The sequence below is a fragment of the Diabrotica virgifera genome, chromosome 3 (genome assembly GCF_917563875.1).
Source record: "Diabrotica virgifera virgifera chromosome 3, PGI_DIABVI_V3a".
Classification (NCBI taxonomy): domain Eukaryota; kingdom Metazoa; phylum Arthropoda; class Insecta; order Coleoptera; family Chrysomelidae; genus Diabrotica; species Diabrotica virgifera.
This window is the reverse complement of record NC_065445.1, coordinates 2,284,118-2,303,040: the sequence shown is the minus strand read 5'-3', so window position 1 is coordinate 2,303,040 and position 18,923 is coordinate 2,284,118. Positions and strand designations below refer to the sequence as shown.

General features: G+C 36.0%; 1 protein-coding gene across 1 annotated transcript in view; it reads right to left on the bottom strand.

Annotated features, from left to right (window-relative positions):
* Positions 1-13,735, bottom strand: part of LOC126881766 (calcium/calmodulin-dependent protein kinase kinase 1) — a 391,062-nt gene extending 377,327 nt beyond the window's left edge. The window contains exon 1 of the mRNA XM_050646245.1: positions 13,609-13,735. The gene's annotated coding sequence lies outside the window, so the exon portion shown is untranslated. The remainder of the gene's footprint in view (positions 1-13,608) is intronic.
* Positions 13,736-18,923: the final 5,188 nt, after the last annotated feature.

Sequence of the window (18,923 nt, the reverse complement as noted above, 5' to 3'; positions counted from 1 at the left end):
GGAGCTTCAAGTAAAAACAAGAGAACGTGAAGTAAATAGCTGGGAAGATTTGGCAAATGTTCTGACAGAAATAGCTGAAGACAAACTGGGTAAAAAAGAGAAAGATAGAAAGGAATGGATATCAGATGAAACTTGGAATCTTATCGAGGAAAGAAAACAACGAAAAAAAGATATCTTGCAAGCAAGAACTGTAGAAGGAAGAACGAACCGACAACAAGAATATGAAACACTAAATAAAGCAGTTAAAAGGAATGCAAGAAGAGACAAAAGAAGGTGGGCTGAAGAACTGGCAAAACAAGCAGAAACAGCTGCACAACACAACAGGACTAGAGAGCTGTACCAAATTACCAGACGATTAACAAAAAATGGGCCCAACTGTTCGAACATTGTAAGATCCAAGACAGGTGAATTACTTACTACAACGGATGATCAAGTAGAGAGATGGAAAGAGCACTTTCAGGAGATGCTAGGCACGCCCAGGGATAACGCGGATGAAATTGTCGAAAACCCGCAGAATGTAGACTTGCATATATCTTGCGAGTCCCCTTCCAAAATGGAGATAATAACAGCTATCAAATCTCTGAGAAATAACAGGTCCCCGGGAATCGATAACATTGCTGCCGAACTACTTAAAACTGACCCGCATCTAACCGCTGAACTTTTGCTCCCCATAATCCGAGAGGTGTGGGAAACAAACCGCATTCCAGCGGGCTAAAAAAAAGGTAATATTATTAAGCTTCCAAAAAAGGGCAACCTCACTGTGCAAAAATTGGAGAGGAATAACCTTGCTTACCGTCATAAATAAAATTTTTACGATCATCATACATAAAAGATTAACAAACAAGGTTGAATTTCGAGCGAATCAAGCAGGTTTTAGACCAGAATCTTCCTGCATAGATCACATTAATACAGTGAGGGTAATAATGGAACAATCGGTTGAATGGAACACACCTCTATACATGGTCTTTGTCGATTTCGAACGTGCCTTTGACGTGTCTCATGCTGCTCTATGGAAAATTTTAGAGCTAAGAAACATTCCTCATAAAATAATTTCCATTATAAAGTCACTGTACACTGAGGCGACGTGCAGCGTGACACACAATGGGGTCAACAGTGACGAATTTGACGTACTTACTGGAGTCAGACAGGGATGTGTGCTTTCTCCGTTTCTGTTTAACATAGCTCTGAACTATGTTCTCTCCAAACTAGACTTCGACACAAAAGGGATACAATGGACGTTAACCACACGCCTAAGTGATCTGGAATACGCCGACGATATCTGCCTGTTAGGACAAAGGTTCCAGGATGTGGCCGACCAATTGGAAACACTATCCACTGAGGCCAATAAAATAGGTTTAAAAATCAATATTGGTAAAACCAAGTCGATGAGAATAAATGCAAGGAACAACACGCTATTTAATATCGACAACAAGCAGATTGCAAATGTGGAGAACTTCACGTACCTTGGAAGTGTCATAACAGAAAGCGGAGGTACAGAAGACGATATTCGTATGAGGATACGAAAAGCTCAACAAGCTTTCAGCATGCTTAACCCTGTTTGAAGGTCTGGAGAATATACTACAAGGACAAAGATCCGAATATTCCAGTCAAATGTTATGTCTGTTCTACTCTATGGATGTGAAACCTGGAAAGTGACAAAATACCTTACAGACAAATTGCAGGTCTTTGTTAACAAATGTCTACGAAGAATTGTTCGTATTTTCTGGCCAAACACCATCAGAAACGAAGATCTGCTACACCTGACCCAACAAAAGAGGGTAGAAAATGAAATCAAATACAGAAAGTGGGGGTGGATAGGTCACACACTCCGAAAAGATAGTTCCAGTATTGCAAAAAATGCCCTAGAGTGGAATCCCCAAGGAAAGAGAAAAAGAGGTCGCCCAGCACAAACTTGGAGAAGATCCATCATGGACGAGATAAGAAGTCAAGGAAAGTCTTGGAATGAGGTGAAGGCCCTAGCGCAAAATAGAACCCGATGGCGCGTTTTCACTGAAGCTCTATGCTCCACTTAGGAGTTCAAGAACATTATATATATATATATATATATATATATATATATATATATATATATATATATATATAAAGTCTTAAGCAGTTCTCTATCTTTGTTAACCATCCTTAGTGCTTCTTCATTAGTTTTCCTTGCTGTCCAAGGTATCTTCAGCATTCGTCTATGAATCCACATTTCCAATGCTTCAATTCTGTTCATAATCGATACTTCTTTTAGTGTCCACACTTCTGCACTATACAAAAGTACGGACCAAACATAGCACTTGACCATTCTTTGTCTTAGTTCTAAACTGAGATGATTATTGCAAACAAATGACTTCATTTTCATAAAAGTAGTTTTAGTCATTGCTATTCTACGTTTTATTTCTATGTCTAATTAGATCTAGTTGGTCCGTTATCACAGTTCCCAAATATGTCTTTTTGTGAACTTTCTCAACTTGGACTCCGTTTAATTGAAGCTTTGCATCGGGATGTGAGTCACGACTAATTATGAGTTTATTTTCACGAGTTTTATCACGAGTTTCCTCTCCTACCTCGTGAATACGATCAAGCAGAATTTGGAGACCTTCAATATTATCTGACAGAATTACTGTATCGTCTGCATATCTAATCACATTAAGTAGTTCGCCGTTGATTTTTATCCGATATAGCTGTCTCTCAAGTGCCTTTTTAAATAACTGGTCCGAATAAATATTGAACAATGTTGGCGACAAAATGCACCCTTGTCTGACTCCTCGTTGTATGGAGATTTCATCGGTGTAGTTATCTCCAATTTTTACGATAGCAGTTTGATTCCAGTACAAATTTTTAATGACACGAATATCCTTGTCATCTATTCCGATATTTTTCAGTATTTGCATTAATTTTACATGCTGTACTTTATCGAATGCCTTTTCGAAGTCCATGAAACATGCAAATACATCTTTTCTTTGGTCACGGCATTTTTGTAATAGGATGTTAAGCGCAAAAAGTGCCTCCCTGGTTCCCATAGCATTTCTAAAACCAAATTGGGTATCTTCGAGATCTTCTTCGCATTTGTGTCTAATTATTTTGTGAAGTATTCTTACTCAGGCACTATTTCTTTTTTTCAGCAACTTTAAGGCACAAAAATACTAAATTTATTATAAAATGACTTTATGTACTTTTACTGATTGGAAACAAGTCAACCAGGCAGTGATTATGGTGATAAATTCAAATACTGCCCTGAAGGTAACAAGTCCACTTATTTCCTTTTGCACAAATTAAATTTTTCATATTTAACTTGTTACATTCCACACGTAAAAAAAATATAGCCTTTCAGTGGTAGTGGACTTGTTTATTTTTGCACAGAGATAGACATTGATAAAACAATGAATATCACATGATAAAAAAATCCAAAAAATGACTTGTTACCTTTTGCACAGAGGCCGTCCGATTGACGATCATCATGTAAGCACATGCATATTGTCTTCAGTTAAAAACTTTAAATTCAGGATTTATACTCAGCCTTTGCCACTGCTAATGCCGCTGTCGGAAATATTGCCCGAAATACGATATCGACGCGAGTTAAGTGGTCACACCAGTCCTCACCAGTGTCGGCAATTTCCTCATGACTAATACTCACTCACATTCGCGCTGCCTCTCCTTTGACTTCCGTCCCAAAAACTTACTTTTTGGGGAGCGCCGTGCAATGGCAGTAGCATGAGCAGCGGCAGCTCGAGTGAGCTATTTACACATTCACGCTGCCCAATTCCCTGTCCAACAGGGCTGAGTGTATATGCGATATAATACCTCAACAGACATTTCATACGGACCAGGAGCCTCTTTACTTTTTATATTCTTGAGTGCATATACAATATACATAGTAGGTATCCCTTCATTTATTATCATTGGACCAAATCGTTTATCTTGAATGAGGCTTTCCATATATTTTTGCAGGTTAGTATTTTTTGCGTTGTCTGCTGCTTCCATTACTTTATTTTCGTGTCTGCCTCTGTAGGTTCCGGTGTTTTCCCTAATCTTCTTTTTCTTCACGTGCCGTGCTCGATTATCGAGAGTTGGTTATCAAATTGGCTATAGTAATTTTCGACGTTCTTCTTCGACCTGGCCCACTTCTTTCATCTACCATGCCTTGTATTATTAAATGGAGTATATTCTATCTCTCTGAGTGGCGCATAACATGGAAAAAATATTCAGTTTGCAATTATTAACTGTTCTGACGACGTCCGTAACTTTTGCCTGTTAAAAAACCTTGGTAACGAACCCTACTCATCCAACTTATTCGTAGGATTCTCCGATATACCCAGATTTCAAAGGCTTCCAGTTTCTTGAGAAGTGTATCCATTAAAGTCCAACCTTCGACACTTTACATTACAAAAGAATAGAGAACACATATAACATCTCAATAATCTAATTTTCAGACTCAAAGTACCTAATATTGTTCCCACATAACAGCTTCTTCATCTTAAAGAATGTAGCTCTGGCCTGCTCTATACGTTTCCTTTGCTTCTGTTAATTTATTTTGTATTTCTCTGTGTGTCTTGGCATATATTGTTTTGTCTACAGTTTGAATGATGCTTCTGTTCTCCATTAACTTAAGTAGTTCGTCGGTCGTCCAATCTTTTTCAATATAGCGCCTTTTAAGTTCTTCCATTAAATGTTTGCATTCTGAACTTTTCCGTTATCAATTCCTGGAACTAGTTCTTGATTTATCCTTTTTTCAATAATTTCAAAATAATGATAATGAATTTCTGGCTGGGTCTCTGAGGTCGATAAGTTTGATGTTATTTGTAATGAAGACTCAGGAAGCGAAACACAACATAACTATAAAGTTTTCTGGGTAATGTTATCTAGAGGAACGACTATAGAGCAGATTTAACGGTTATCCTAGTGAGAAAAGGAATACGTCATACTCTTTAACATACTCTACCACTAAACGCTATGGAAACAACCACAATTAAAGTCCATATGAGACAAAGAGAAATAAGGATCACTTCAGCATATGTAAAGCCCACAGATCCTCTAAACGACAACCTGGATGCGTTCCGGTATATAGAAAAATCGACCAGAATAATGGGAGACTAATCTCCAGATCACCTAACTGGAACGATAGAGCTACAAACAGAAGCGGACGAATACGAAGTAATTATCTAGTGAATACAGAAGACACCAGAGCAACTGGGTCCGTCCAACCAACTCATTCTTCAGGAAGAGACCTAGAAATTCTGATCCCACATCCTGAGAACAAGATTGACAACAATTATTATATCCATCATGTATATCTACCTAGCTTAACTACAACAAAATATTTATTTTTTATTTACATCTTTTCATCTTTTAACATCTAAAAGTGGAGTTAAAACAGATATTTTGTGTTGGGTGACACAATTCTTATTTTATTTCCTTTTTGGATCAGAACTGTACATTCTAACAGAGAGCTGCAAGGAAAACGTGACCTGAAATTCGAGCAACTTCCTTTATCTTTGTGATATGTCTACTCAAAAGAATACGTTTCAGAATAAAAAGGATTGAAATGAATAATTACAGTATAAATTATGGAAATATCATGTTGGTTCAACCTTTGTTCTTAGAAAAAAAAAAATTTCTGAAATATACAGGAAAAATATTGGTTAATCATATCTCTTGAGATGATCGGCACGTGAAAATTACAGAGGTGTTGCTCTGTTGAATAGTTGTTGACAAGGTATTCCTATTATGTCAAAAACAATAATAGAATTAAGAAATGTTATTTGGTTTAGAAATAAACCAGGAAAAATCAAAGTACCTACATGATACTCGGAAATACAAGGCAAAAAGAAGAGGGGCAGTTTACTTTCATATAATATAATGAATCAAGGAAATATAATTTCGAGAGAGTGGCCAATTTTACATATCATAAGAATGGGAACTGAATGCCAGATTGGCAAAGGGAAATAAAAAGATGGGAAGCCGAAGACCACTGATAATTCCAAATATGTATCGAGAAAAACAAAGTTAAAGATATATAAAATGGTCATAAGGCCTACAGTGATGTATGGTGGTGAAGTATGGACAATGAAAATGCAAATACGGAGAAATTGGAAAGATGGGAAAGAAAAATGCTCAGAGCTATTATGGAGGCAAAAACACGGTGGAAGGTTGAGTGCGGCGAATAAACTGGGAGCTAGAGGAATATTGTATAACGAACCAAGCATCAGTCGCTTATACACAGTGAGATGGATGGGCCACGTGATAAGAATGGCAAGGAAGAGGATGACAAAGATGATCCTAAAACGGAACCCAATCACGAACAGAAGGATGGGATGACCCAGACAAAGATCGTTTGATAGCGTATAGGAAGATCTCATAAAAAAAGGAATTTGATGGATGGTAAGAAAGAGCATAAAAACAAGTATAAAAACAAGAAAACTAGAATATTTGGGTCACATTACCAGAGGAGAGAAATATGAGCTGCTGAGAGTTATGCAAGGAAGGATCCAAGGAAGAAGAAGCATAGGAAGAAGACGCATCTCCTGGCTGAGGAACCTTAGAGAATGGTTTAACTGTAGTTCATTACAACTGTTCAGAGCAGCAGCCAACAAAGTGACCATAGCCATTATGATATCCAACCTCCGCTAGGAGATGGAACTTTAAGAAGAAGAAGAAGAAAGAGCAACAAACAGGGATGCATGGAGGAGGCAAGGGATGCATGGAGGAGGCATCAATATAGTAGGCAAGGAGCACAATTGAACAAGAAGGCACCCTACTTGATACAAGTTTTGTAATATATAACTATAAATATTGTATTAATTGGAAATGGAGAGAAAGGAAATGGAGTTGGATGGGGCACACACTAAGGAGACCTGACACAGGCTCAGAGCTATTATGGAGGCAAAAACACGGAGGAAGGTTGAGTGCGGCGAATAAACTGAGAGCTAGAGGAATTGTATAGCGAACCAAGCATCAATCGCTTATAAACAGTGAGATGGATGGGCCACGTGATAAGAATGGCAAGGATGAGGGTGACAAAGATGATCCTAAAACGGAACCCAATCACGGATAGAAGGATATGATGACTCAGACAAAGATCGTTTGATAGCGTATAGCAAGATCTCAGGAAAAAGGGAATTTGATGGATGGGAAGAAAGAGCCACAAACAGGGATGCATCGAGGAGGCAAGGGATGCATGGAGGAGGCATCAATATAGTAGGCAAGGAGCACAATTGAACAAGAAGGCACCCTACTTGATACAAGTTTTGTAATATATAACTATAATATATTATATTAATTGGAAATGGAGAGAGAGGAAATGGAGTTGGATGGGGCACACACTAAGGAGACCTGACACAGACATAGCAAGGTAAGCTCTAGAATACACACCACATGAAAAGAAAAGACCAGGTAGACCCGTAGAAACGTGGAAAAGAAGGGTCGAGAAAGAAATTAATGCTATTGGGAAAAACTGGGCAGAAATAAAGATCAGTGCAAAGGATAGGACAGAATGGAGGCAGGCAGTTGATGCCTTATGCTCCGCATGGAGTGAAGAGGAATGAATAAGTTATATCTATTAATTGTATTTTAGCTCTCTAGGCCTTCAAGCCTTTCTGAGTTTTGTAAATAAATAAATATCTTGAGATATACAGGGTGTTTCATTAATAATTGTCCATATAGTACCTGGAGAAACCTTAGCACAAAATACGAAGATTTAACCTGAAACACTTAAATAAAATGTGGTTCCTTACTGAGTTACAGGGTGTTTTATCTAAAAATTCAAAAACTATTTTTGCTCAGCATTTTAAAACTCTTCGACGTATCCTTTTCATACTTGGCAGAAAGTGCGAATACTATACACTCTACTAAATTATGATAAACAAATGTTTCTAGCTACTACCAGAGGCATACGACAGGGGATAGTGAATGGTTGACCCTTCTCAAATTCTACGCTACTGGAGGAATTACTATTTTAGTGCCATTTTTAGATTCTCCAATACTTTCTACGTAAATAATATACTCCTCATGGTAACGATAAAGTCATTAGTTTTCGAGATATTTGAAGTTAAATATGAAACGGCACAGTTATTTTGATTAATTTATGCTATGATTCATATGATTAAAATTTAAAAATTATTTGTACTCAGTACTTTAAAACTATTTTTCGTATCCTTATCATAATTGGCAGAAAGTGTAGGTACTGTGCACCCTACTAAATTAAGATAAATAAACGTTTCTAGCTACTACCAGAGGCGTACGACAGGGGATAGTGGCTGGTTGACCCTTCCCAAATTCTACACCACTGACGAATTTGCTATTTTAGTGTAATTTTTTGTAAATTTTTTATGTAAATAATATACTCTTCATTCGTAACGATAAAATTATTAGTTTTCGAGATATTTGAAAATAAAAATGAAGCGACACACTACATTAATCAAAATAACCGTGTCGTTTCATTTTTAACTTCAAAGATCTCGAAAACGAATGACTTTATCGTTACGAATGAAGAGTATATTATTTTCATAGAAAGTATTGGAGAATCCAAAAAATTGAACTAAAATAGAAATTCCGCCAGTGGCGTAGAATTTGGAAAGGTCAACCATTCACTTTCCCCCGTCGTACGCCTCTGGTAATAGACAGAAAGGTTTGTTTAACATAATTTAGTAGTTTGTATAGTACCTATACTTCCTGCCAAGTATGAAAAGGATAAGTCGAATAGTTTTAAAATGCTGAGCAAAAATAGTTTTTAAATTTTTAGGTAAAACACCCTGTAACTCAGTAAGGAACCACATTTTATTTAAGTGTTTTAGGTTAAATCTTCGTATTTTGTACTAAGGTTTCTCCAGTTACTATATGGACAATTATTAATGAAACACCCTGTATACGTTTCCTAGACATTAAGTATTAATCCCAGAAAATAAACTTGCAACCGATTATGGTAAATTCAATAAGAAAATAAAACACAAAAGTAAAAATTATTTTTTCTACGAGCGTGCAAAAATGTCTACTTTCGCGCACGCATTTTAGTTTAGAAAGTTTCACTTTTCCGCACGCGGTTTTTACTTTTCCGCACGCGTGTTAATTTAGATATGTTAATATGGCCTTAAAGTAATTATAATACATGCAATAAACTAATATTTAGATATTATTTACTAATTTATTTCAAATATATCTTATTGTGTTCCTGTTTTAATGAAATTAACGCGACAATTCGATGAAATAAAATTATATTGACATATTATTCGAAAGTCAAATCGGTAGACAATAACAGTCGTTTTGAATCATCGTCATGGAAACCAAGATCGTCGTCATGCTAACTAATTATATTGAAAGTTTGGTTTTGACAACCTTGTCAAAGAATTAATTTGTGTATGTATTTTCATATTAATTAAATTAATTGATTAAGATTTGGTAATTTTTTAAAGACTCTTAGAAAAAATATTGTTCCTAACTCTTACAGAAAGTCTCTTTCCCGCACTCGACTGCTTGCCGAACTCCCGCTTCGCGTCGTTCGGCAAACTGCAGTCGCGTGCGGAAAAGAATGACTTTCTGCACTTGTTAGGAAAATAACTATTGATTTAAAATTTAAAAACAATGTAATACCAAATCAATCCTTATATAAGTCTGGAAAGCTATGTAATTGGAGTGAACTTTGATCTTACAATTTGCTGAATTATTTACCTACACGTGGGACATTAACCTTTGTAATATGTCAGCGTCTAACGTATTATTCAGTGAATCGATTGAAAACATCAAATGAGGAAAATAATGACACAATTGTTATTTAAAAATAGTTCTCCTATAAGAGAAATCAGTATACAGTGCGAGCAAGTCCAATTACTCATTTTTCAAGGGATTTCAAGAAATACGAAAAAAATTGTTAAGAGTGTAGACGCAAAATTTCAACTTCAATGTTTTTTAAATGCATTAATTTTTGGTAGAGGAAGAAAGTCTCTGAAAACTTCTATAATGTTTATTTCAATCAGTTACAGAGGTGAAAAAAGAAAAGAGAAAATTTAGTGTGATTTTTAATTTCAAATATCTATCTATTTATAAGTGAGGTTCCTACAGCCTCTGTTGCTTCTCGCATTTCGACCGCCATCTTTTTCTGTCCATCCATTCGTCTTCTTTGATGGCTCTATCTCTCATTATGTGTCGTATTTTCTTCCCAGGCAACTGAAGGTCTTCCCGTTCTTCTTCTTTGTCGTGGTATGTAATTTAAAGCTTTCTTTGGCCATAATATATCTTCATTCATTAGTTTCTAAATTTCTGAATCATTTTCTGATTCATTCGTTATGTTGGACCACAAAAAAATAAGGTACTTTAACAACTAGCCATGTTTTTCATCAATACAGGGCATCCTAAAAATCAAACTTTAAGGGTCAATTCAGCATGAAGAAATAATGACCGTTTCGTTTGCTTTATAAACGTATAGTATGTCCGCAAATGCTTCGTTTCCGAGAAAGGGGTATTGAAATGTTTCTTACAAACTGACGATATTTATTGCTCTAAAACTGGTTGAGATATTCAAATGAAATAATTTTGTGGGTTTTAAGACGTAGTTATTGCGCATTTTTTGATATACAAATAAGAATTTTATATTAACCATTGGCGCGCATACGGGTGATATTACTACGTTAACTACGTCTTAAAACCCACCAAATTTCACTTGCATATCTCAACCGGTTTTAGGGCTATAAATAAATCGTCAGTTTATAAGAAAAATTTCAATACAACCTATCTCGGAAACGAAACATTCGCGGAAATACTTTTATCAAGCAAACTCTCATTACCTTTTCATGCAGAATTACCCCTTAAAGTTTGCATTACTTATTTAAAAACAGCCTGTATTGATGAAAAACGGCTAGTTGTTAAAGTACCTAACTTTTCTATGGTCAACATAAGCGAATGAATAAAAAAAGAGAATGTTAAGAAAATATGAGGCTATAGTTGGGTTTTAATTTCAGTATTTTATAAATGATAGATTCCACAGGGTAATGTGAACTTTGAGAAAAAAACAATTTTATTGTGTACTTACATCCGGTATACAACGAAAATTAACCTGTTTAGCAACAATACTATTACATCGATATTGATAAAGAATAAGGCTATACTACTATCATTGTTTGATTTGCGTGTATAGATATAATGCTATGTGGAAATGCGATCAATGATTGTCCCCGTTTAGGATTTTGTCCTCTTCAGGGTTTGTAGTGAATGTAAAATGTTGGCAGCAAAAGCAAACAGTCCGAAAAACACACTGGGGCAAGCGCCGTGTCCTGGTGTTTTTTGGATCCTGGGTTATGCCGGACGATGGTGTCCAGAAGGCTAAGAAGTCAACAGAGAAGAAAGTTTGATGGATTGTTGTTGGTTCCATAGACATTTACGTGTACTGTCCGTGCTTTGCTCTAGACCAATCTCCCTAGAAACCATTGTACAACGACAGGCGAGCCTGCGTCCCTCGTCGGCGGTCAGGAGGTGGCTTTGAGCGCAGCGTGGACAGTGAGCGTTCGAGTGGAGAAAATAGTTGCGGCTATTTTCTTGGGGCGAACAGGTATAATTGTGCAATGAAGTTGGGAAACCGCAAAAAACCAACTTCTCCCTGTTCGGGGTAGGGAAGAGGATGTGTTAAAGGTGGGTACGGAAGGCTAACGGGGTAGCCTCGAGGATGTTTTCGTACTCCACCGGGAGTTCGTCAATGCATGTTTGCATTAGAGCGGACGGTAAATGAATCTTTTTGCGTTTGGGCTTTCGGTGGAGTACGTGGCCGGAAGATGAACAGGAACATTTGAGAGATTCTTGTGTGTCGGAGGGGGGGCCGTTGATTACTTTGATTGTGAAGTTCCTGTTCAGAGAGTTTATTCTCTCGGTGATTTTGGGGATGTTCGAGATGTTATGGATTTCGTTTGAGGGATATCGCCAGTGCTCATAGTTACATCTACGCAAGATTCTACGTTCAGCGCTCAACAACCACTCTTGTTTTGATCTAGCGCAAAGAGAGTAGAGGCAAGATTTGTACTCCATGACGGGTCGAATAAAGGTATTGTAAGTGTGAATGAGAGTCTTTTTGTGTGTCTTGCCAATTCGTCCAGAGAGAGAGTTGAGAAGTCTGGCCCTGTTCCTTACCCTATCTAAAGTTGCCTTTAGATCTGCGTTCCAGTTAAGAGTCCTGGTGAACAGAACTCCCAAATAGTTCGCAGTCGGACTAACAACAAGCCTTTCTCCCAGCAGTCTAAGAGGATATTGGTCGTCTTCATTAATTATGATTCTATGTGACACAGAAGGGGCGCGAAACACAATTGTTGTTGTTTTGTTCGCGTTCAGCGTGACTCTCCACTTACAACACCATTCACCAACCCCGTCCAACAGAGCCTGGGCTCTTCTGAAGAGGAGTCTTGGGTTGTATCGAGAGGTTGTTGTGAGCAGAGCCGTGTCGTCTGCATAGAGAAACAGCCGAGTGCCTGGGATATTTTGGTTAGTGATATCGCTGTTGTAGATGATGTATAACAGCGGTGCTAGGACTGAACCCTGGGGGACTCCAGCTTGTGGAGTGAAGGGGGTGGACTTTTGATCACTTATTTTCACTCTGACAGTTCGGTTGTGGAGGTAGAGTGTACAATTTTGATAAATTGTATTGGTAGCCCGATGTCCAGAAGTTTCCGAACAAGTCCGTCATGCCAGACCTGATCGAAAGCCTTCTGCACATCCAGGAATGTGGCTATGGCGAATAACATATAACTTAAATCCGAAACAGGTAGTGGCGGATCCAGATGGGTGGTCACTCAGTCATGACCCCTCCCCCAAACGAAAATAAATATCAATTCAATAATCCTAAAAAAAAAGAAAAACTTTGAGCTGTCAAAAAAAATTTAGGCCCATCCAAGAAATAATTGAAAACCTATCTATTCTAGGGTTGGTAAGACTAAGTGACCTTATCAGAGAAAAGTAATTAAATCACCCTTAAGATCCATGACCCGCTCCAAAAAAATTTCTGGATCCGCCACTGACAACAGGTTTAGGAAGTTCGAGACATCAAAAATTACCCATTTTTAAAATGGGTGGTTGATTTTGCCGGTGAGAGTACTTTGTAAATCATGATTTGAGATTGTAAATCCCATCATGATTTACAAAGTTTATAGATTGTAAATCATGATTCGGGATTGCTCCTATTTAGTAACATTTAGCGTGTCTTGGTTTGTTTATTTCTAGTGCATCTTTATTGTGATTTTAGTATAGTTTTCAATTAAGAGCTAGATAATAAAACACCCAATACTGTCTCATTATTACCTACATGTAATGAATGATAATACTAGCAAAGAAAACCTGAAACATTTTAAAAATAAAAAAGTGGGTGTCAATTCAAGATAACTAGTAGGTAGGTCCTGTAAACTACCAAAAAACAAGTAAACTAGTTTTTACAGGGCTTGACGATATGTATCATTTCCTGATTGTTTGCTTAATGGAATATTGGAGGTAATTAGACATATTATTATTCATAGCAAATAATTATTGTGTTGTTCTATAAAGGGCCGCCTTGATTATTAATGACATTTGACAAATAGTAAACAAACAAAAACCGGTATTGTCTGACGCCAATACAATCAAATATAACAACAACAACGTACATACCAATGACGTGGCCTCTTTCCGCCTAAAAGATTTCAATGTTTTTTGAGTTTATCCACAAAAAACACTCTAAATTTTCAAACGGGCGTCACAAATCGCGAATTTTAAAATTTGACCGACTGCACTCTTGCCTCGGTGCAAAAATACTAAGGATATTAAAACATCCGCGCCAAACGCTGGACGCGAGCAACGTTGCCAATACTATCCGGTCATAGGTTTTTTTGTTGCAACAAAGTGAAGCTTGTACATAATCTGAGTAGGGTCATTCCAAAGTGAGTCTTATCCATTTTTTATAAAAATTAAGTTGGCACTGAATATCGCTGTACCATTGATTTGGACATACTATTATAACAAAATACTGTTGCAAATCGCTTCTTGTTCTACATAAAACAAGTCTAAATATTGTGCATCTTTCCAAAATGCGCGTTATCCACGAGCAGTGTCATCTCAAAGCGAGCCTTATCCTTTCAGGAAAACAATCCCGAGTGTTCGTTTTTAAAAACTTTATGAAAGAAGTTAATGTTGCTCCAAATAACATCACTGAGCCTAACACCGAGGAAGAAATAGAGAGAGATTACTGCGATTATTTCATTCATAGGATATTCTGACCAATAGAAAGCTACAGAGATGCAAATTAAGGTGATAATTTTTGATAATCTCCCGTGGTTAAGCATATTACGTCAGATGCCCTTCGTTGCTATGAAAAAATACATTCAGTGACATTTATGACAATTAATGTTTTAAAAATTATAAAAGTGATGGCTTTCAATCGTCAAATATTTATAAAAACTGTGCGTTTAATGGTACTTACATAAATAAGTTACAATAAAATTTTGGTTTTGAACAGTTTTATTCATGAAATAATCGCAACAAATTGCACTCGACCTTTGAAATTAATATAGAATTTTTGCTCTCGTGACACTTTGACATAATTTCACTCGCCTTCGGCTCGTGAAATTAAAACTGTCAAAGTGTCACTCGGGAAAAATTCAATAATTTCAGAGCTCTTGTGCAATTACTACTGAAAGTTATTTTCCAGAACCTGCTGAATTAAGAGTTTAATAACTAAAAAATGTGTTTAGTGTTTTTGTTTTTTAGCTTATGTGACCATAACATTATTGTTATTTTAGCCAAAATCTGTTTTAGGTATAAGATTATTGTTTCGAATAAAAATATTCGTTCACACTACTTCCTTTGTCTACATTATTGTTATTCCAAAAAGCGTCTTATCCACTTCGTTGTTTCAAAGTGCGTCTTATCCAAATTATAATTAGGGTTTTTGAGCTAATGACGCAAAAACGATTTGAAAAACCTTAACGTATACTAATGTTATGAATTATTAATGAACACTAAAAAGTTTCATACAAAAAGAACCATCTGATAATAAAAAAATGGTTTTTTCTAATTCTTCAATATTTTTCTCGAAGGGATAAGATTTACTTTGGAATGACCTTTATTCTATATCTTCCAGTTTTTAAAATGATTCTTGACTCAGATATTCAGAATAATATACTACAAGCAGTCCAATAGAGAGAGTCCTTCTCTATAGTAGAGTGTCTCCATCAATATTTCTCATGGTTTTTATCTCTGCTGTATCTAGCAATATTTTTTGTACCCTGTTTTATAAATTATACCTTTGATTTCTTTCCCTATATTTGTATTTCTCCAAATTGTTACATTCAGGTATCCTGCGGCTCTGTTTGCTCTATTCACTTAATCTTCCACTTCCTGCTTTCCTTAGCTAGATAGTGTGATGCCTAGATATTTAAACTCCATTACTTTTCCTATTATCTGACCTTCCAGTTCTATTTTATGTATAACTTAGTAGATTTGCTGCTATAACCATCAGAGTCTATTTTACTTCAAATCAGGCCCGAGGCACTACACAATTTTCGGTCCCCTAAATATGATTTAATAATAATACTAATAACTTTTTTAAATGAATTAATTATTTAGTAGAAATATATAGTTGCACCAGAAATTTAAATGTGTATTAACAATAAATAAAATTTATATTCAAACAATTAAACATTGTTTAAATACAGTTTGTCGTATTTAAGATGAAGACAGTTCTATAATATTTCGGCTATCAAAATAAATACAGATTTGAAGTTTTGCACAGTCATACTTGCAAAAGGTTTACATTTTTTAAGATACTCAACTGAAATTTAAATTTTAATCGCGGCCTACTGCGAATCCAAAACAGGGTAAATTTTCTATATTTTAACATGACATGACAAAATTCGCACTTTTAGTTTTTTCAGTATTTGCAGTCAGGACCCTAATCTCCGGACCAGCCAATTTTAAGTTTTAGGGTCCTGACTACAAATAATGAAAAAACTAAAAGTGCGAATTTTATCATACAAGTTGGTATGTGGGGTTAGAATTGGAAGATTTGGAAGTTTTTTTAAATAACTTTTTCCGGTACCTCTACAAATTCCAGTCTCTCTCAAAATTTAATGGTTGCTATTATTCCTTGAAGAACATTTATCTAATGTTCTTTTTCAGGAGATCGCTCATGTTGAGTAACTGTCCTAGTGATATTTTTCCAGTCATTATACCCATCGATAGTTAGAAGAACAATAATTTTGGTGGAAATCACTTTACAAACGTAACAATAAAAACGGCTACATTTAGGACTGTACACTATCCACTCGCGCGAAGAATTTTTCCCCATTAGCTTTCATTTTATAAAAAAAAAAATAAACCGCACTTTACAATTGTCTGGTTCTATTATTATCCAATTGTGTAACACATTCACTAATTTTATCAATATATTGAATCGGTCGATTATTTATAAAATATTGTTGAAATTCCAGATTTAAATGTTTTGGCCTATATCGCTAGGAAAAGGGTTATTGACATTGTCGTTTTCTATAGGAGATGACGGAGATAGATGTATTTGTGACAGTTGAAGTCGCTTGAAAATCAACAGTGGAGTCATCATTTATCATTTCCTGTTCGTAAAATGAAAGAATTTTTAAAATTTGTCTGTTTATTGCAATAAAAAAATTTCGGGCCCCATTAAAATGGGGACTCATCAATGCCTCACGGACCTAGTAGTAAAATAGGCCCTGATAACCATGCATTTTGTCTTTTTTTTTTGGGGGGGAAATTAGCATGTTAAATTTTCGTTACATTAAATTGGTGCAGAATTGTAAATCATCTTCTTTTAGTCCTTACATTTTTCTATTATTTCATCCATGATCAGGTTGAACAATAGAGGACTCAGGACAGGGAATCCCCTTGTCTTATCCCATTGCCAGCTTCAATTGTACCAATTAGTTCTTCTTCTAATTTTACTTTTATTGTGTTTTTATGGTAGATATTTTCGATCGTTTTAATTATTCCTAGAGATATCTCTCTTGATTAAGTGGACAACGTCCTTTAATTTGATCCTGTTAAATGCCTTTCTAAGGTACTCGAAACATAACTATGTCGGTTTGTTGAAGAAATATTGGTTGAAATATAATATAACATTCTTTTTCTTCCCTTGCCGTCTCCGTCTGGAAGTTTGGATATTTGGATATTAGATATAGATGCACAGAACAGTTGATTGGAGACATATTTCTTATTCTTATAGTTCTTCTCTACAATTTTCCCCTGGATTATATTTCGTAGACGTTGATATTTATCTTCCCTCATAACATGTCCAAGATATTGAAGTTTTTGGCTTTTGGTGGTCAACAGTAATTCTTTTCGTGTTCACGGTATTCTGAGTACGTCTGCATTTTTTATTTTATCAATCCAGGGTAATTTCAGTATTCCTCTATAAGTCCATAATATAACACCTTCTTCTTCTAGTGCTCGTTTGGATGTTGGCGAGCATTATGGCAATCTGTCTTATGTACACTGCTGCTCTGAAAATATTTGTGGTTGTTCCACCTTCCTTCACTTTTCTGGTCCTCATTTACCTTCTACTTTTCCTTGCAAGATTAGTTGCACAGTTGCAGCAGTCCATATATTTCACTGTTTCTCATGATGTGACCGAGGTATTCGATTTTGGCTGTTTTTATTGTGATTGACAGCTCGTTTTCTTTTTGTATTCTCAGCAAAACACCCTGATTAGTAATGTGGTCGGTATAAGATATCTTCAGGATTCGACGATATAGCCACATTTCAAAAGCCTCAATCTTCTTGCAGGTGGCGTATGTGAGAGTCCACGACTCAACTCCGTACAACAGTATAGGAAAGATATACATAACTGTATATAACTGTAGTAAGCTGATTTTTATGGGTATCGACAAATCATGCCATTTGCATAACTTAGCCATTTTTTGAAATGCAGATCTTGCCCTCTCTATCCTACATTTGATTTCTATGCAATGGTCCCAATTTTCATTGACGTTCGTACCAAGGTAGGTGTATGTTTTTACTCTTTCTATTTGTTGACCGTTCACACTGATTCTTCCAAATTGCTGTTCCTTCTTAGAGATCATCATACATTTTGTTTTCTTAGTGTTTAGTGAAAGTCCGTATCTCTGACTGACTTCTGCGATTGTGTTCATTAACTCCTGTAGGGCTTCAGAACTGTCAGCGAATACCACAGTGTCGTCTGCGTATCTTATGTTATTGATACATTCTCCGTTACTTCGAATTCCGGCTTCAACATCATCCACTGCTTCTTGAAAGATTTCCTCAGAGTATATGTTAAACAGCAGTGGTGATAGTATACATCCCTGACGGACCCCACGTTTGATTTTGATATCGTCGGATTCTCCTGCCTCTGTCCGGATAGATGATGTTTGATTCCAGTACAGATTGCTGATAATCCTTAAATCACAGTTGTTTATTCCAATATTATTGGTTAATATCTCCATCAGCTTGTCGTGCTTTACTGTATCAAATGCTTTATGGTAATCAACGAAACATGCATAAATATCGCAATTTACGTCTCTATATCGTTGAAATAGCACTTGTATACTAAATAGAGCATATCTTGTACCATCTGCATTCAGAAAACCAAAATTATACATCCTTTGATGTATAATTTTTCGAAATAATTTGAATGTTACGAGGAGCAATCCGAAATCATGATTTACAAAGTTTATAAATTATAAATCATGATCCGGGAATGCTCCTAGTAATATTCAAAGTGTCATAGTTTATTAATTTCTAGTGCATCTTTATTGTTATTTTAGTATCTACCTATAGATAGCAAAGTACATATAGGCCTGGATCCCGCGTACCAAAAAAAAGTTTATTAATACCCATACAGCACATGTCATCTTTAAGATATCTTATTTACAACCAAATATGGTCTTAATGTCTTAGGTCTCAATTAAGGCTTTTAAAAGATATCTTTAAAACGCCAAATT